The 16,144-nt window shown below is 42.8% G+C and overlaps 1 long non-coding RNA gene across 1 annotated transcript in view; it reads left to right on the top strand.

Annotated features, from left to right (window-relative positions):
- Positions 1-15,132, top strand: part of LOC109307607 — a 17,936-nt gene extending 2,804 nt beyond the window's left edge. Inside the window, exons 2-3 of the long non-coding RNA XR_002100307.1 lie at positions 10,104-10,111; positions 14,870-15,132. This is a non-coding gene — a long non-coding RNA (uncharacterized LOC109307607). The remainder of the gene's footprint in view (positions 1-10,103; positions 10,112-14,869) is intronic.
- The last annotated feature ends 1,012 nt before the right edge of the window (positions 15,133-16,144 follow it).

Below are 16,144 nucleotides of genomic sequence, written 5' to 3'. Positions count from 1 at the left end.
GGGGGGGGGGAGAAGTGTGGAGAACAGAGAGAGAGTGAAAGAGAAGGAAGAGAGAGATAGGGATTGGGAAAAGGTGGCAAGAAGTAAAAAAAGGGGTGGGAGTGAGGCTGAGAGCCTGCAGAAAGCAACAGGGCTGAGAGTCTGAAGAAAAGGGACAGAGAGGAGGCAAAAAGTGGTGGGAAGAGGGATGAGAGGGAGAGGGAGAGAGACAGAGACTAGAATTTAAGATAGAAGGGACTGGGGCTCAGTCCCCAACGGAAACCCAACCCAACTTGGGGTTTGAAATGACAGTAGTTTTATTGAACAGAGGAGATGATGAAATGATATTTTGTTGGTTCCTTTACACACACACACACACACACACACACACACAATGGTAGTAGGGATTAAAGAGACTGGGTGTAGGGCCTGAAGCCTGGGAGGAGAGAGATAGAATCCAAATTGGAGGAGGAGATATGCAAGTGATATCTACCTATCCCAGGCTGAAAGTAGGTCCTCAATGGCCAGTTGGGGTCTCCTTCAGCTCGGTGTTGTCCAGAGGGTGTCACCAGCAGGGTCTCTGGAGTGGATAGGCAGTGTGACATGGAGCTGGTCTGGTGGAAGTGACGTTCCCAAGGAGTCCATCTTCACTACTGCTTTTTATGGGGCAGACTACCTATGATCTCCTATGGGGAGGGCCTGTCCACACAAGGTAAGTCCTGTTCCAGAGGGTTCCAGGTGTTCTTACTGAGCATGTGCAGCCTTGGCAAAATGGTGGGGTGCCTCATATTTGTTTCTTGGATGCTGAGGGTGGTTCCAGTGGCTGGGTTGTTAGCCCAGGTATTGGTGTTGATGGTTCAGTCATTCAGAAGGAGCTATTTTTAGACCTGCTACCATTGTCTCTCAAGCACCCTCATGCATCCTCATTCATTCAGGAACCAAGTTACATACAAGGGGTAATACGAATCATAGGTTACACAACCAGGCATGGGGATAAGATGGAGGTTTGACATGACTTATGCTAACTTGCATATATAGGTCTAAAACAGTAATCACACAATATAAAAGCAGTACAAACATAATAATTATCACTTATAAAACAGTGAATAGCTATATTAAAATAGCAGGGCACTTATTTGAAGAGGGAAAAGAAAAATAAAACTCACCATCTAAAATAAAATGTTAAAGCTTATCCTAAATCTTAGCTTAGGCTACAACTTATCTATAGGGAACAGAGAGGGAAAGACAAAGTCAGAAATGGTTGGAGAAGGGGAGGGAATGCTTTTTAAAAGAAAAAAAAGAAAACTGGGGGGTTTGCTACAGGTATCCATGTTCTGTTGACCTCCCTGTCTCAGTCTACTGGGACTTCATTCCTAGTGAGTGGAGCCAGAGTGGACCAGGGAGTGCAGAGGTAAGGCATGGTTCAGTCAACAGATCTCAATTACACACCAGAAATCAGAAGACAAGCACCAATCCAGGGCACTAGCTAGGATCTGGATTCAAGAAGCATGCTGGGGTCAACCTAGAGTTCAAATACCAAACCAGAGGTTTTACTGGAATCAGAGGTGTAGGGCCTCTGATCAATCATAACCAACTGGTCTGAGCACTTGAGCCATCACACCTGTCCCTGATCCCTGGCTAATGAGATTGTCCTAATTTTCAGTGGAAGAACCAATAGCCAGATTGGCTACTGAAAACACTGCTTACCCTTTTTAAGCACACCTGCAGTTTTAGAATGCAGGCATGCTTTGATGAAGTTTCAGTCTCCCCCAGCAAGCTTCATGTTCAGTCCTTCTGATTCTTCTGACTCAGCTTAAGTTTTTTCTTACTCTAACCTTGGACCTCGCATGGAAATAGGAACAGGCTTTCTGACTTTGAGTTTCTGATCTCAGCTAGGGTCTTGGATTATACCTCTGAATTTCACCTTAGTCCTCCTAGAACTTGGTCCCTGTGTACTCAGCCCCTCTGACCTAGACCCCATCCTGATGCTCTATTAATCTGTGTTCCCACCTTGTTAACCCTCTAGACACTCCTTAGGGGCCTACCTGCAGGACTAGTTGCATATGTCCCTGCCTAATCCTTACAGGAAGAGAGTCAAGGACAAATCAGAGTCTGGAGTCTGAAGAGCTAGGTACATGCTCAGGGATACTGAAGCAAGAGTCAGGGAAGTCAAAGGCAGGAGCTACTCAAGGACTTAAGCCAGTACATCATATAGTGGGGCCTAGGTGCTGTAAGAATTCCTTAAAAGCAACCCAAGAACCAATCAAGGGAAAGTGTCTGGAGGTCAGACGGCCCTGCTTAGTGCACTGAGTGTGGTTTACCTAGTTATATAGGCTGCAGAGCAGAAGTCTTATACTCCCCTTTTCACATTTCTGTTGTGAAGTTTAACAGAAGTTCTACCTGTTGACAAAACTTTGGCCATGGTATTCACTGTATGTATGAAGTAGAAACATTCAGGGCATGAAAAAAAACAAAGAATAGCTATTCAATGCACTACCTGCTGGTCCCAGCACTACCATCAACAGGGGTTCCATCCTGGCCTCTCAAATGCTGTCAAACATGCATGCAGAAACTGCAAACTGGGACATGTTGCACTGCTAACATCCATACGTGTCCTCTGGCATCTCCAGAAAGCCTTAAGATGCCCAAAAGCACACTCCACAGCCACTCTGAAGCTGCTGAACTGCTAATTAAACATTCCCTGTGGGGATCTAGGCACACAGTGAAAGGCTTCATCAGCCAGGGTTTAGGTGGGAAGGCAGGGACCCTAATTAGCAGGGTTCTGGGTATTCCATTTCCCATGGAAAAATGTGGATTTTCCCTTTTGAAGGAGAAAAATGCAGATTTTCCCACAGAAGCAGAAAACCACAGGTTTCCCCCTTTGAAACCAGCTCTCTGAAGGCTGGCAGAGTTCCAGACTGCAACAACTGCTTTCAGAAAAGGAAGGAAACCCTAAGCCCTGTCCAGAGGACGGAGAAGCAAAGGGATATGGGGTTGGGGCAGGACCTAAAATTCAGAGTTGGCCAAGGCTGGCTCAGACTCACCATCTTTCCTGCAGATTTGGGGGTAAGTAGGACTTGGAGAGGCTAGAGTACTAGGACCTATGGGTGGGGGCATCTGGGGACCCCCTCTAGCAGGGCTGAGGATAGGGGGCTGTTAGTCAGGAATGAGGGGTACCAGTAAGCCTGGGGGGGAGGGGCAGTCAGGTACAGGTCATGCTGCTAAAGCTGGAAGGGAAGGGGAAGCTGTGAAGACACCTGAAAGGTTAAGTGGGGGCAGGGAAGGGGGTGTGGGTGGTACCGCTAGGCAAGGGGGGGGGCTGTGGGGGGAGCCAGCAGGGCAGGTGGAGGTAGAGTAGGGGCAGCTGGCATCTCCCTTCAGCAGGACTGGGTGTCAGGGGCTGCAGATTGAGCATGAGGGGCTGTGGGTTGGGTGATGGTCACACACAAAGGGCTGAGGGAGGGATGCAGGGAAAGCCAGCAGGCATTTGGCTCATCTACCTGGATCATTGCCTTAGCTGAATCAGCTGACCCACTAACCCACACAGAAGTTCTCCGTTGAATTTAATAGGCAGCTCACTCTTCCCCTTTTTGCCACTTAAGTCTAATGTGTATAGACCTTGCCTCAGCTGTTGGTCTGTCTATGTAGCAGGCTATTCTTCTGTGTTTTCCTTTTCAGTAACAGGACCCTTATCTCCCTGTTAGAGGTATAAAAGTTTTATTGATGAGAATATGGGATGACAACAGCAGTCAAGCTGTAGGTACTTTATGTAAAATGGATATACAGAACATTTTTAAATACACTTTGAGTTCCTTATTTTTATTATTCTTTCATCCATAAACCTGCCCCCATAGTTCTGTGAATTCAAAGATACGGGGCTCTGAGGAATAAGAATGGTATCTTATGTAAAATCATCTTAAAATTACTTCTTCAGTGATATAAAGGTCTGAACTATCTTGCCATATAACAGGCTTATAAAATAAGCACCTCATACCATGGGGAACTTAGAATGATCACTGCTTATCCAAGGAATAAGGTCACTGTAGTTCTGGTGGAATGAACAGAACAATTTTGAACAGGAAGTTGTGGAAATGTGGCCTTTTGAATCTGTACAGAATTTAGCATGTCAAAGGGAGCCATATAGGAAGGTGGATTAGAAGGCAAGTAAAACAATGAAAGGTGTCAGAATAAATAAAAATATAAATTTATATTTTAGGAACAAAAGATTTTCAGAGAAAAGAATGTCTGTATTGTTCAACTTGTGCAAAACAACTTTTTTTCACTAGCCCATTCTCAAAAATGTAAATCTTTTCAGCTACGGTTTTCTAAGAAATTGCAGCTTTAGGCAGAGATCTAGTGTGAACGATTTCAGCCCCAGTTGTTAATATGTGGTCATTTGATGATCAACCAAAAACAGTTACATAATTGATATGGCTGGGCAAACTCAATTCAGAAGTTTATTAACCCTGCTTATAATTTAGCTCTAATGTCCAGGAGACAAATTGTAGCATATTACTTTGCCCATATGTAGATTTTATTTAGTGCATTCATTTGAGAGAAGATCTGAGTAGATGAATGTATAGCCACATTTTGATCTCAATTACACTGGCTTAAATCACTGAAGTCAATGGCAAATTTAGAGGCTTTAGGGCTAAGTAGAGACATTTGGGAGTATTAAGGAGAGGTTAAAACAATTCACAATGGCTGCCCAATATCAGGTAAGTCAGGAAGAGGGGGCTGGCCTGGGGATTGGGGGTCCAGCAGGCTGGAGGGAGGTGAGACCTGTGGGTGGGATAGAGAGACAAGTGTGACCGTCAAGGGGTGGGGGGCAGATGTGACCCACAGGTGGGGTAAAGGAGGGGAGGCATGACCCACAGATAGGGAGGGGGGACAATCATGACCTGTGGGGGAGTGGGGGGGCATGTGTAACCCATGGGTAGGGGGAGCAGGCATAACCCACAGGTGAGGTGGGGGGGCATGTATGACCCACAAGGGACATGGGGGCAGATATGTGACCCACAGGTTTAATAGGTTGGCAGGTGCAAACTGCAGGTGGGGTAGGAGAGGCATACATGGCTAATAAATGAAGTAGGGGGGCATGCATGATCTGTGAGGCATAGTGGGGAGATATGACCCCAGCAAACCTACACCCCCATCTTTTTCACTGATGCCCCCACCGGGACTTACTTGCTTGGCTCCTGCAGCAACAAACACTGATAAAAGCAGCTGCACCTAGAGCAGCTTGTGGGATTGGGGGTTGAGAATGCTCGCTTATGGGGATCAAGGGGCCGGGCTCAAAAAATAGACCAGTGCAGGGGAAGGAGGGAATGAAAACAGCAGCCCAAGAGCTGCGACTGGTGCCTGTGTTTTCCCAGCCCCAGACTTGCTAAGGGAAAGTAGACAGAAGTTCCAGGCACCAGTTTGACCTAAATCAAATGAGTTAGATAATCCATAGATCCAGGTTTATATTAAACTGGGTTTTGCAATTTTAGGTTGGTTTATGTGCATGAAACTTCTGTTCAGTTGCAGGTGATTGCCAGTCACTGAGACTGGGTCTGTAAATGTAAGGTTGGCACTGGAACAAGCTAAGTTTAAATTAGGAAGCCATTTTGAACCCAATTTAAACTCCTGAATGTCTGTACCTAGCCTAGATGACATTCCCAGAGGAAGTAACATGTAGAAATAAAACTAACTTGATTTTGATTGGTTTTCAGCTGACTGAATTGATAAAAGGACTTTGAGTGAAATATTTCTTGAGCTTCCTGGGTTAATTTTGCTTCAGATACTTCATAGGGAAAACAAAGAAGCCTTGAAATTAAAAGATTAGCCTTCTGTCCATTTTAGAGAAAGCTTAAATAGAGCACTGAGAGCAGAAGTCAAAAAAGAGAAGGAGAGATGAAATTATATGATTTGGAGAAAAAGCCATACCAAGGCAAGAATAATTTGTAGACTCCTTGGAGGACTTTAGCTGAATAATGCTCAAGAGTGGCTAGAAAACAGAGGTTGAAAAATGCATTCAGGTATAGATCTGTATATATATTTTTTGCCAGCTAGACCTTTTGTTAGATCACCACATGATATAATATACACAAATTAATTTTCTTTATACATGCAAATTATAAACATAGACTACTGGAAGGATCTATGATAAAAAGCGTGCTGAAACTATTAGGTAACTTGGAAGTTAGCATTTATTCATAGCTGGGCTGGGATCCCTCTCCCATAGAGATGTAAGAGAGAGAACCTGTGCCATACCAAGGTAGGAGATAATGTTGCAGGCAAAGAAAAAGGATCTAGGCATGTTGAGACTCAGATATGAACGTCTGATGAGTATCTGGCTGATGGACCTAATACCTTGCCTTACTTTAAAGGGTATGAGGTTCCATTCTTATCCTAAAGGTTCATGAGTTTGAGTACTTTTCATAGACTTTTTGCCTCCCAACAGCCTAGTATGCCACTGCTTGGTTGTTCAAATACTTTATTCTGTGAACCAACAGTAAAATTCAAGTAAAAAATTCTTTGTGATAAAATACCAGGGTATGATTTGATCTTTCCTGTTGCACAATCATGCCATTGAAATAAAGTAACAATAAGAGAATGTATTGCATCTGGTCTCTGATTAAAGAAACACAATATAAATCTGGTCTCTGATTAAAGAAACACAATATAAATGCTTAAGTCAGCCTTTCTGCCCCTGTAATGTATTTTGCAGATAAGAGCTGTTGTTATCAGTGACGTGATACCTGAAAAAGATGCAGTCAACATGAAAGAAGTTCAAATGTCTGATGTCAAGCACTTCACAAGGCTCTATATAGTTTTTATTAATATGTTAATGTATAATTTAATTTATATCCCCCCCATGTTTTCTTGTATCACATATCTCTGCCCTACTTAATTAGAGGAGCTGATGTTGTACATGGAAAGAGATAGAATCAAACCCTTAGTGGAATATGTAGCTTCATGTGGACAGTGAGCAGTTTTGTGTTTTTTTTAGCTGAGTCCACTTGTTGTGGTTACCTCCATAGGCTCATACTTATTCTGAAGGTGAATATCCACTGTATAGGATATGATGGTTCTGTAAAAAGGACAAATTAGGGTTTTAGTGTATAGCTGGCTTTTTATGGTTTAATCCCCTGTTTCCTTTTCATGTATATTTCCTTCTATTAAAAGATGCTGTGATCAGGGTCAAAGAATTCTCAAAGTCTATACAATAAAATTTATATTGGAAGCCAGATGCTTGAAAGAATTCAACAACATTTGGTCATGAACTACCTTTAATTAAAATATTAATTTCTTAAGAGGCTTGGAAAATTCAATATTACAACCTTAAGGGACCAATAGTAATAAAATAATAAATGGAAATTTCTAAGAAATCAGTCTAGTGAGATACTATATCTATATCACAGTAAAACAAACTATCACAAATAAAATAGTCATTTAGTTTCAGAATGATGTGTGTATATCATAAACCACTTAGAGGAAAGGAGAGGACAAAAAGAGAAGCCACTTCAACATTTTTGCTGAAGCTCTTGCTGGATGCTGAAGATCATTATTTTGCTGGTTACAAGTGCTTTTTGTTAATTTGGGTCAATGGCACATATATCTTGCTGTAATTGTTCTAACCTTTTGTTCCTTATTGGCCCATCTCCAGCACTATCACACTGAAGTTTAAATCCCAACCCATCTGGCAACGAACAGTAGGGCAAAGGTCAAGGGCTGATTTAACAGAATATACTGTCTGCTGCCTGGTCACAATGCCTTTCATTACTTTTTGTTGTAAAAGGCAGGTACATGAAAAACAAACGTCTATTCTTAGCAACATTTAAGCTTTAATAAACCTTTGGTTTATGAAGCATTTCTCCTCCTTGTCTGCTGTTCTGTCACAGCAAAATATATTGTACAATGCTACAGATTAACTCTGCGTATCCTATATCACTTGGAAAACTATGCCAATGGCTCCTGTGTCAATGTCTTCTGAAATTGCAGTCAAGACTCAGTAGAGATGATATCTTTTATTAGACCAACAAGATTTTTGCAAAAAAAAATTCTTTAATTGCAAGCTTTCGGGCACAAACATCCTTCATCAGGCCTTGGAGAAAAGATTGTAAAAGTTCTCCTGGGTAGAAATGAAAGTTCATATTTCATAGAATTACACAGAGGAATCAATAGATGGAAAATCTTCTGGGCAGTCAGTTAATAGCTGGTATGAAGCCTCTCACCTCCTGTGAGGATCTGTGATGATGCAAACTACCTTAAAAAAAGGCAGGAGCAGGATCTCAGGTTTCAGGTAATCACAACTGCTTCCTGCTTGGAAAAATATGAAGATTTCATTCATTTTTGCATTCATATCCTTACTTACATTGTATTATAAAGTATCAAAATGAATCAATTTCAGCTTATCAGGACCATGCCTATTTTATACAATTTTTAATTATGACTGGCAGATTGTACATATCTTTGCCTCCTAAAATGTGCATCAAGCAACCAAAAGCACAATCAGTCCATAAACAATCAGGACGTTGGTCTATGCTGAAAGATGCCTGTTGCTTTGCCTGTTGTAGTCAGTAAATTTTGAAAAAAGGCCAATAGTTGTGAACAAAGCCTGTTTTATTTTTTCTAGAAATTGTTTCTGATGTGATTTACATGGCACTCTACTCCATTCTGCATATGTATTACAAGTTAGAATTAATCAGTTAATTTGCCAAAGCAACACCACAAATTTTAAAAGTGGGAATTTCTATGTAAATACTGTACTGATTTATTTTAAATACTACAATTCTTACCTATTTGAAGAGGGGAAAGACCTTTCAGTTAATTTTATCAATCCCTCTTCTATCTGCACTAAGCATTTTTATTGGTGTTTGTATAGAATGGGACACTTTTTTTCTCTATAAGTCTCACAGTAACAAAGCTAGTCACTGCTTGCCTGTATTTTTTTTCTTTGTCAGGTGTTACATCCACTATTACTTGCCAGTAAGGGATGGGACCATTTAGTCTAGTGATTGTATCCTAAGGGCTCCCTAATACATGTCTTTTTTGAGAAACATCTTTGCAGCCACAGTGAGCCTGTAAGAGTCAATGGGACATTGTAGGTATATGACCAAACAGAACTAACATAAGGCATTATAGACATGCTCCAGGAATTGCGGGGGGGGGGGGGGCTTTAATTAGAGTGGTTCCAGGAGCTGCTTTAATTAAAGCACCCAGAGTGTCATGTGTACTACTGGGCCCACACTGAAAATATCAGAGGCACTTTAACTAAAACTTATCAAAAAGCTTTAGTTAAAGTGCCTCCCCCACCTCCCACCCCATTTTTCAGCACCAGAACACTGATACATATGATGCAGCAGTGTGTTGGAGCATGGTACTTACCACACTCCAGCAGATTCAATTAATCAGAATTAAAACACATCAGAGCTGCCTCTCTACACATGTATAGGTGCCCATATTTATTCAAATACAAGATAAGGTTTTTGCCCTCCAATCAGCAAGGCAAAAGAAGTCCTTCACATTATATTTACATATAAGGAAACCTCATTAAGCTGTGCCAAAAGCAGCATATGCTTAGTAATGGAAACCAGCTATGACGTTGATGAAAAGTAGCGAGTACTGTGTGTGCCTATAAAACACAAGGCCAATATTTGGCAAACACACTAACGGGGACTTTCTTTCTTAGGAAAAATATATATCTAACCATCTATCTATTGTTATATATATCTACACTCCTAGTAACTAACCACAAAGAAAATCATAACCCGTTACAATATCCACACCTGCACCCCCATACAAAGGCCTGCTGGCCATCTGAAATTGTTACAGTATCCACATCCATGCACCCCTCACACTGAAGCACTCATCTCTCAGACCAAGCAACCCATTCCCTTCATCCCCACCCCTCTTGCAGGGTCACAGGCTCGGTTTACCTGTTGCACATGTCACCATCTCTCCAGCTACCTCTGGAGATCACGCTGCTGTATATATCTTGGCATGCAGCTAGGACTGTGTGCATGTGTGTGGTAGCTGGAGGTTATGGTGCTTCCTACATGCCTTTCACCAGGCATTTCCTGAGGCTGCTGCACTGCCAGCAGTCCCACCAGGCATTCCCAGACCCTGGCAGAGTGCAGTTTTAGTGGTCATACCCAGGACCTGGGTCCTCTTCTTTCCCCATAGCCCCAGCCCATACCTCCAAGTTCATTCTGGCATGGAAGCTGCTGGCTGGTGATGCAGTGAGTGTCATTTTCAGCTCTGAGAACCAGACATTAACTGATTTAAAAAATAAAATGTAAATAAGTTCATACAGAGTGAGGAGGGTGGCACTCACTCTGTCTGCATGTGGAGCTTGGAGAATGCCAGCAGTGGGAGGTTCACCTTTAGGAACACCAGGTACTGCACAAAACCATGATCCAAGAAAGTGTTGTGGGGTGTCATAACATCCCCAGCAATGCTGAACACCCTCTCACTCAGAACACAAGTTGGTGGACATAACAGGTGTTCCCAAGTAACCATGGCCAGATCCTACCACATCTGGCTGCAGCTTGCCCATTAGGCCCAGGGGTCACAGCCCAGCAGCTCCACATCCTCGGTGAGATAGGTAGCCACTGAAGCCTCAGCACTACCTGCCTGAGATTGGGGTATGGTGCGTTTGGACCCCAACATTGAAGCCATGCCCTTGTCCCACACTGGCAGTGGCTGGCATGGAGGAGACTGGCTGGTGCTGCTGCTTGGAGTGCTGTCACAGAAAAGTGGATCTCCCTCTTCCACATCTCACCTCTGCCCTTCTGCCTCCATGAATCTAAATTGAACAGCACCTGCTTCCAGTGGTCAAGGGTTTTGATGCTGCCAGTGCACATGCTCCCCTTCACCCTTGGGTCACACATGCCTACCACTATGTGGACCATACTGGACCACAAGTGACCCAGCCACCTCCTGATGCCCTCCTTCAGCTTCCTCACCAGTGCCTGCACATCTGGTGACAGTGGCTTCCCCTGGAACTTCTCCATTTTGTACTACAGGGATCACTTAGCTACAGAGGGCATCTCCAGGGCTGAGGGTCTCTGTGGCCTTGAAGGAAGAGCTTGAGGACCACCAGGATCTGGAAGTTGGTATCCCATTCAGCTCTGTTAAGGGGACCACTGATCCCAATCTCCCTAAGCAAGGCCATCTCATGGATGGCCTTCTGTTGGTCCATAAGGCTTTCCATCATCAGGTATGTGGAGTTCCAACAAATCCCCACATCCTGCATGATTTTGTGCTGCAGGATGCTCAGCTCTGCCTGTTTCTCCTGCTGCATCTTGCCCACCTTGATGGTGTGGTGGAAGTAGCCTGCCACCTTCTACATTTTGAAAGGAAATAGGTGCTAGTGATGGCACCATGATCGGCAGTCCTGTCTTCCCCCCTCCCCCAAGGCATCCCTGACTATGCAGTGCAGCTTGTGTGCCACACAGTACATGTCAACAAACTTGGCATCATGTATGGTCTTGATCATATAGTCCCCATTGTCGGTGACCATGAACCCACAGGTGATCTGGCCCTGCCCAACAAGCCACCCCTGTACCAAGCGATTCATGTCCATCATGATCTCCCTTGCTGTGTGGGACTCATCCATCACCTCAGCTTGAAGAAGAGCCCACTAACAGACTGACTGATTGCACCAGTGTCCTATGAGGGAGAGGTAAGTGTTATGTCCACCCTGGCTGCTCCAAATGTTGGAGGTTAGGTGCAAAGCTATCTGCAATCCTGCCTTGTGCAGCTCCTCCCTCAAGTACTTCCTGCATGCTTCATAAAGGGAGGGCACCACCATCCTGCTAAAGGTGGTGCATGTGGTCACTTGGTTTGATGGGACCACAAGTGTCATGAGCCACCTGAACCCTGGCCACTCAACTAAGGAGAAGGCCTGGCCATCCAAAGCAAGCATCTCCTCAATCCTCTGGGTGATCTTGCTCGCCCTTACAACATTCCCCCCTTTGTTTGTGGATTTCCACCACCACCCCAGGATGGCCTGCCTCTGCTTTGGGGGAAGGGGGCTTTGGAGTGAGCAGTGGACATCACTTTGGGCATGCTCCCACTGGTGCCAGGCTGAGAAGAAAGAAGGGCAAGGCAGTGCTGCCTTTTCAGATGCAGCAGCATCACCATGGTGGTGAAGTGTTTCACCTCCTTGCCATGGCTGATCTGCCTTTGGCAGTGCTGGCAGATAGCATCCTTGGGATCATCTGTCATCTCAAAATGATCCCACACTACACTACTCCCCTGCTTCTGGGCTGAAGGTGGGGATCCTGCCTTATCCCCCTCCTCAGCAGGCAGAAGCACAACAACAGGAGGAGCTGGCTGAACTGAGCCACCACAACCTCCTCTGAGTTTTCCTCCACTGTCTCCTCTGAGGTGCCTTCTTGACAAGGAGACCTGGGTCTAGAGGAACTTTGAGGGGTGTGGAGCACAAACTCAGATTCCCCCTTGGTTCCCAGAATTTGTTTAGCTAGGGCATCCAGGTCCCTTGGTTCCAGATCCAGCTGCTCCTCTGGCAGTGGGAGGATCACACTGGGAGATGAAATTGAGGTGGAGGAGACTGTCATTCAGCTGCTGGTGCCTATTTCTGGTGTTAAGGGAGGTGGTGCATGTGTAGGGACAGTTACTGCTTCCACCTCCTTGCTTCCACTGGCCTCAGAAGACTCATGGCTGCCAGAAAAATTATGTATCTATGTTTGGGGGGTGGGGGGACTTACAGCTCTAGCTCTCCCCCTACCTACTCTAGGCCCTCTGCCACCTCTGTCAGAAGACCTGGCACCTGCCTTTCCAATATGCTTCATATTAATTGTTCTTGTGCTAGAAAATCTGTGTGTGTGTGTGTAACTAACTAATAATATATGTCATCATCTTTTTCTCTGATATATGACTGTCTGACTTCTTCTTCTGTGTTGTTTACTGTTGTGTGTGTACCTGAAATAATATATCTTCTTCTTCTGTGACTCTCTGACTTCTGTGTTCTGTTAATCTGAATCTCTATCTGACCTCTGTTTTGTCTGTAGTCTGTATGTAACTATAACTAATAATATCAATAACTATATATAATGTCTTCTTCTTCATCTATGAATGTCTGACTTCTATGTTGTAATATCTGACTTCTCTTTCTATGATGTATGTGTGTGAGTGTGTGTAATGTATGTGCTTCCCTGCACAGTGATAGATCACACTGCTGGGGAAGACACAACTTTCTTTTTAAAAAGTGTTGAGAACCACTCCCCCAAGAACAAATATAAATCGAAAAAAGTGGATTGGATAGGAATAAATAGAGGGTTTCTAGTTAGTAAGCTAGATCCAATCCTTTACAAGAACAAAAAGCAGCAAGAGACTGACTAGGTAGGAAGCCAAGCCAGTCCAGTACCTTTCAGACACTATTGCTCAGACAGAAGCAGCTCACAAAAGGTGCAGCAAACCTGTAGACAGAGGCTTATATGCTGTTTCTACATCCCTCCCCCAAAGCACAGTGATTGGAAGGGGACTCGGGGAAAGATTGCAGTCACTGGCCAGCTAGAGATGTCAGTTCCCCACCCTACCTCCCTGCTTTCTCTCCCTCTTCTCAGTTTCTGTTCTCCTGAAAGACTGTCTTTTGAATCTCTAAATCTTTTCCAAATCTTTTCTGAATTGATTCAGAGCCTCCAATTTTATTCTGAGAATTTTTGTCTTGTTCCCATTCTTTTTGGATTTGGAGATTCGAGCTCCGAATTGGGCCAAATCTACTCAGAATTGAATAGTAGATGGAAGCTTCGCACAGTCTTAGTATATGTAGTATTTGCAAAAGCTAATCTTAGAAATGCATGAGATGGTTCTCTCAACAAGTTAAAGAATCTGGAAAACTCTGCTACTGAAGGATGAAGAATTATTTTCAGCGCTATTGTTTTCCTAGGTGCCAGTCACATATGTTTATAAAACTTCATAGTCTTTTGTTTCCTGTCTTTTAAGATTTCTTAGGGAAGCAAACAAAAGAGACCTTTACCATTTACCTGGTAAATGCAAGTCACTTTTAGTGAACAATCATTAAGATATGTGTTTTGTTCTCATAAAGAAAAATGATGCAATTAAAATTTCTGAATTCATTAGCTTTTAGTTTTATAACAGTCAATAGTGCTTGACTCCAATTTTTATGGGAAACTATGAAGTTCATATATTTTGATCCACCTTTAACTTTCATTCTAGTGTACTGAGCCTCATATTACCACCTTGGTCTGATCCTGGAAATTTATTCATTTGCAAAACTCCCACTGACACAAATAGGAGCAGAATTCAGAAAGAACCTATTAAATCATGCTTTGAGATCTCTCTAGTGACCATTTAATCTAGATTTCAATTCCAAGGGTTTGTTCCTAGAACTATGAGCAGTGGTTTTTGTTGGTTTAAAACATAGAACATCATATTTTTATTTATTTGCTTGGTCTTTCTTTACTGTTTTATAAGTTCAAAACTATTAGAAATAAGGAAGATATTTCTGGGGAAATTTATAAGTGTGAAAAACATGAGAGACAAGGATTTTGTGGGTCATATCTTTTGTTGGGCTAACTGCATGGTCAGGATGGATTTAGAGATGCCTTCAAATTCAAAGCATTCTTCAATGAATATGTAAGGGTGTGCACAAAGGGTTGATTTAAATCACCAGATTTGTAGGTGTTCACATGGTTTAACCCTCATCCATGCGCATGAAACTGTAACCGTTGTTGGTATCATAAGGTAACTTGTTACCCCACCTGCATGAACAAAATAGAACCAGTGACAACATTATAAATGTATCAAAAGCTAATTATTAAACATACATATTGTTTGTATGTGAAAGAGTATTTATGATGATTTGAACCCAAAATATTATGTAACTCGAACGATGAATAAAACTTCAACATTTTAGCTTCAAAACATGAATGATTAATTTGCTAAGTCTTCAGTTCACATTGTTTTCAAACTAACAATTACTTTCAAAAACATTTTCTAACTGTTTTAACTAAATAATGCATTTCTCACAAAGCAGCAGTGGTCTTCTGTGCTGCACACAAGCAAATTGCTTACAATCTTTGCATCATTTCTGGGTTTTGCGGTCATCTGTCCTTGAACAAAAATCACAGCATTCACTCATGCTTGCAGAACGTTCTAATGGGGTGCATTGTGGCAATTTGTAATTTAAGGCAGTCATACCAGACTTGATGGACTTAAACACATTTTGTGTATACATCATTCTTCATTTTATTTGTTGCTCAATCAACTGTTCTCCAAGCTCCTGCAAAAAAATTGCCGTCTTCTTAAATGTGATCTTTGCTTCCAGTTTGCATTGTGGCCTAGCCAAGTGATGAGGCTGGCTATGGCAGCCACATCCTGCATATTGAAAAATAGTGTCGTTGTTCACCTGTTGATTTTCCATCTGCAGGTGATCATACGGACTGTTAGGTTGACAGTATTTGGATCTTAGTGAACATTGGATTTGCAATTGAATAAAAGGGTATGACCTGTGGCCTAGTAAGTTGCTAAACACAAGGCAGAAAGGTATGTTAAAAGTAACATTGCAAGATGTTTAGGAAAGCATTTTCCTAACAATATAGTAGTGTCATAAGATATATCGTTCATTGTGTAAAAGAAACAGGATGCAAACTACCAGCTATCATTAGGAAAAAAAGCAGATTTTGCTTATGAATGCTCATGCTAAGCCAGCCATTCGCTAAGTAGCCAACTTAACTGTGTCAACCTTTTTCAAGTGAGTCTATGTAAATCTGTGCGCTACAAATGAGGTGAAATCTTAGGAATGTGAAGATGGTACAACATGTAAGTGGTAACAGAATCTGAGATAAACATATGCGAGAAGGTGAATGGTGATTGGTAAAGAAGCCCCCAGAAGCTCCCAGGCTTTGGTCGAAGCCCATCCAAGTGACCAAAAGAAGTGGGGTCAGGGTCTTAGACATGTGCTCATAACAAAAAGACATGTAAATAAGTGAACTACATAGTCAATTCCATGCTAATGAAACAACCAGTAAACAGAGGCAGAGCTTCAAATGGGAAAGACTAAGGGTGGAACAAAGGACAGAAAAAGGTGGGGTAAATGTTAATAAGCATACACCAAAGTGTATAAATATGGGGGAAAAAAACTAATGTTCAGGGCGGCTCCTCGGTATGTTGGAGCTAGTCCGAAGCTGTC

Source organism: Crocodylus porosus, unplaced genomic scaffold (assembly GCF_001723895.1).
Source record: "Crocodylus porosus isolate Cpor-Errol unplaced genomic scaffold, CroPor_comp1, whole genome shotgun sequence".
In the NCBI taxonomy this organism is placed as follows: domain Eukaryota; kingdom Metazoa; phylum Chordata; order Crocodylia; family Crocodylidae; genus Crocodylus; species Crocodylus porosus.
Note: the sequence above shows the minus strand (reverse complement) of the source record. Positions and strands in the feature narration are given on the sequence as shown.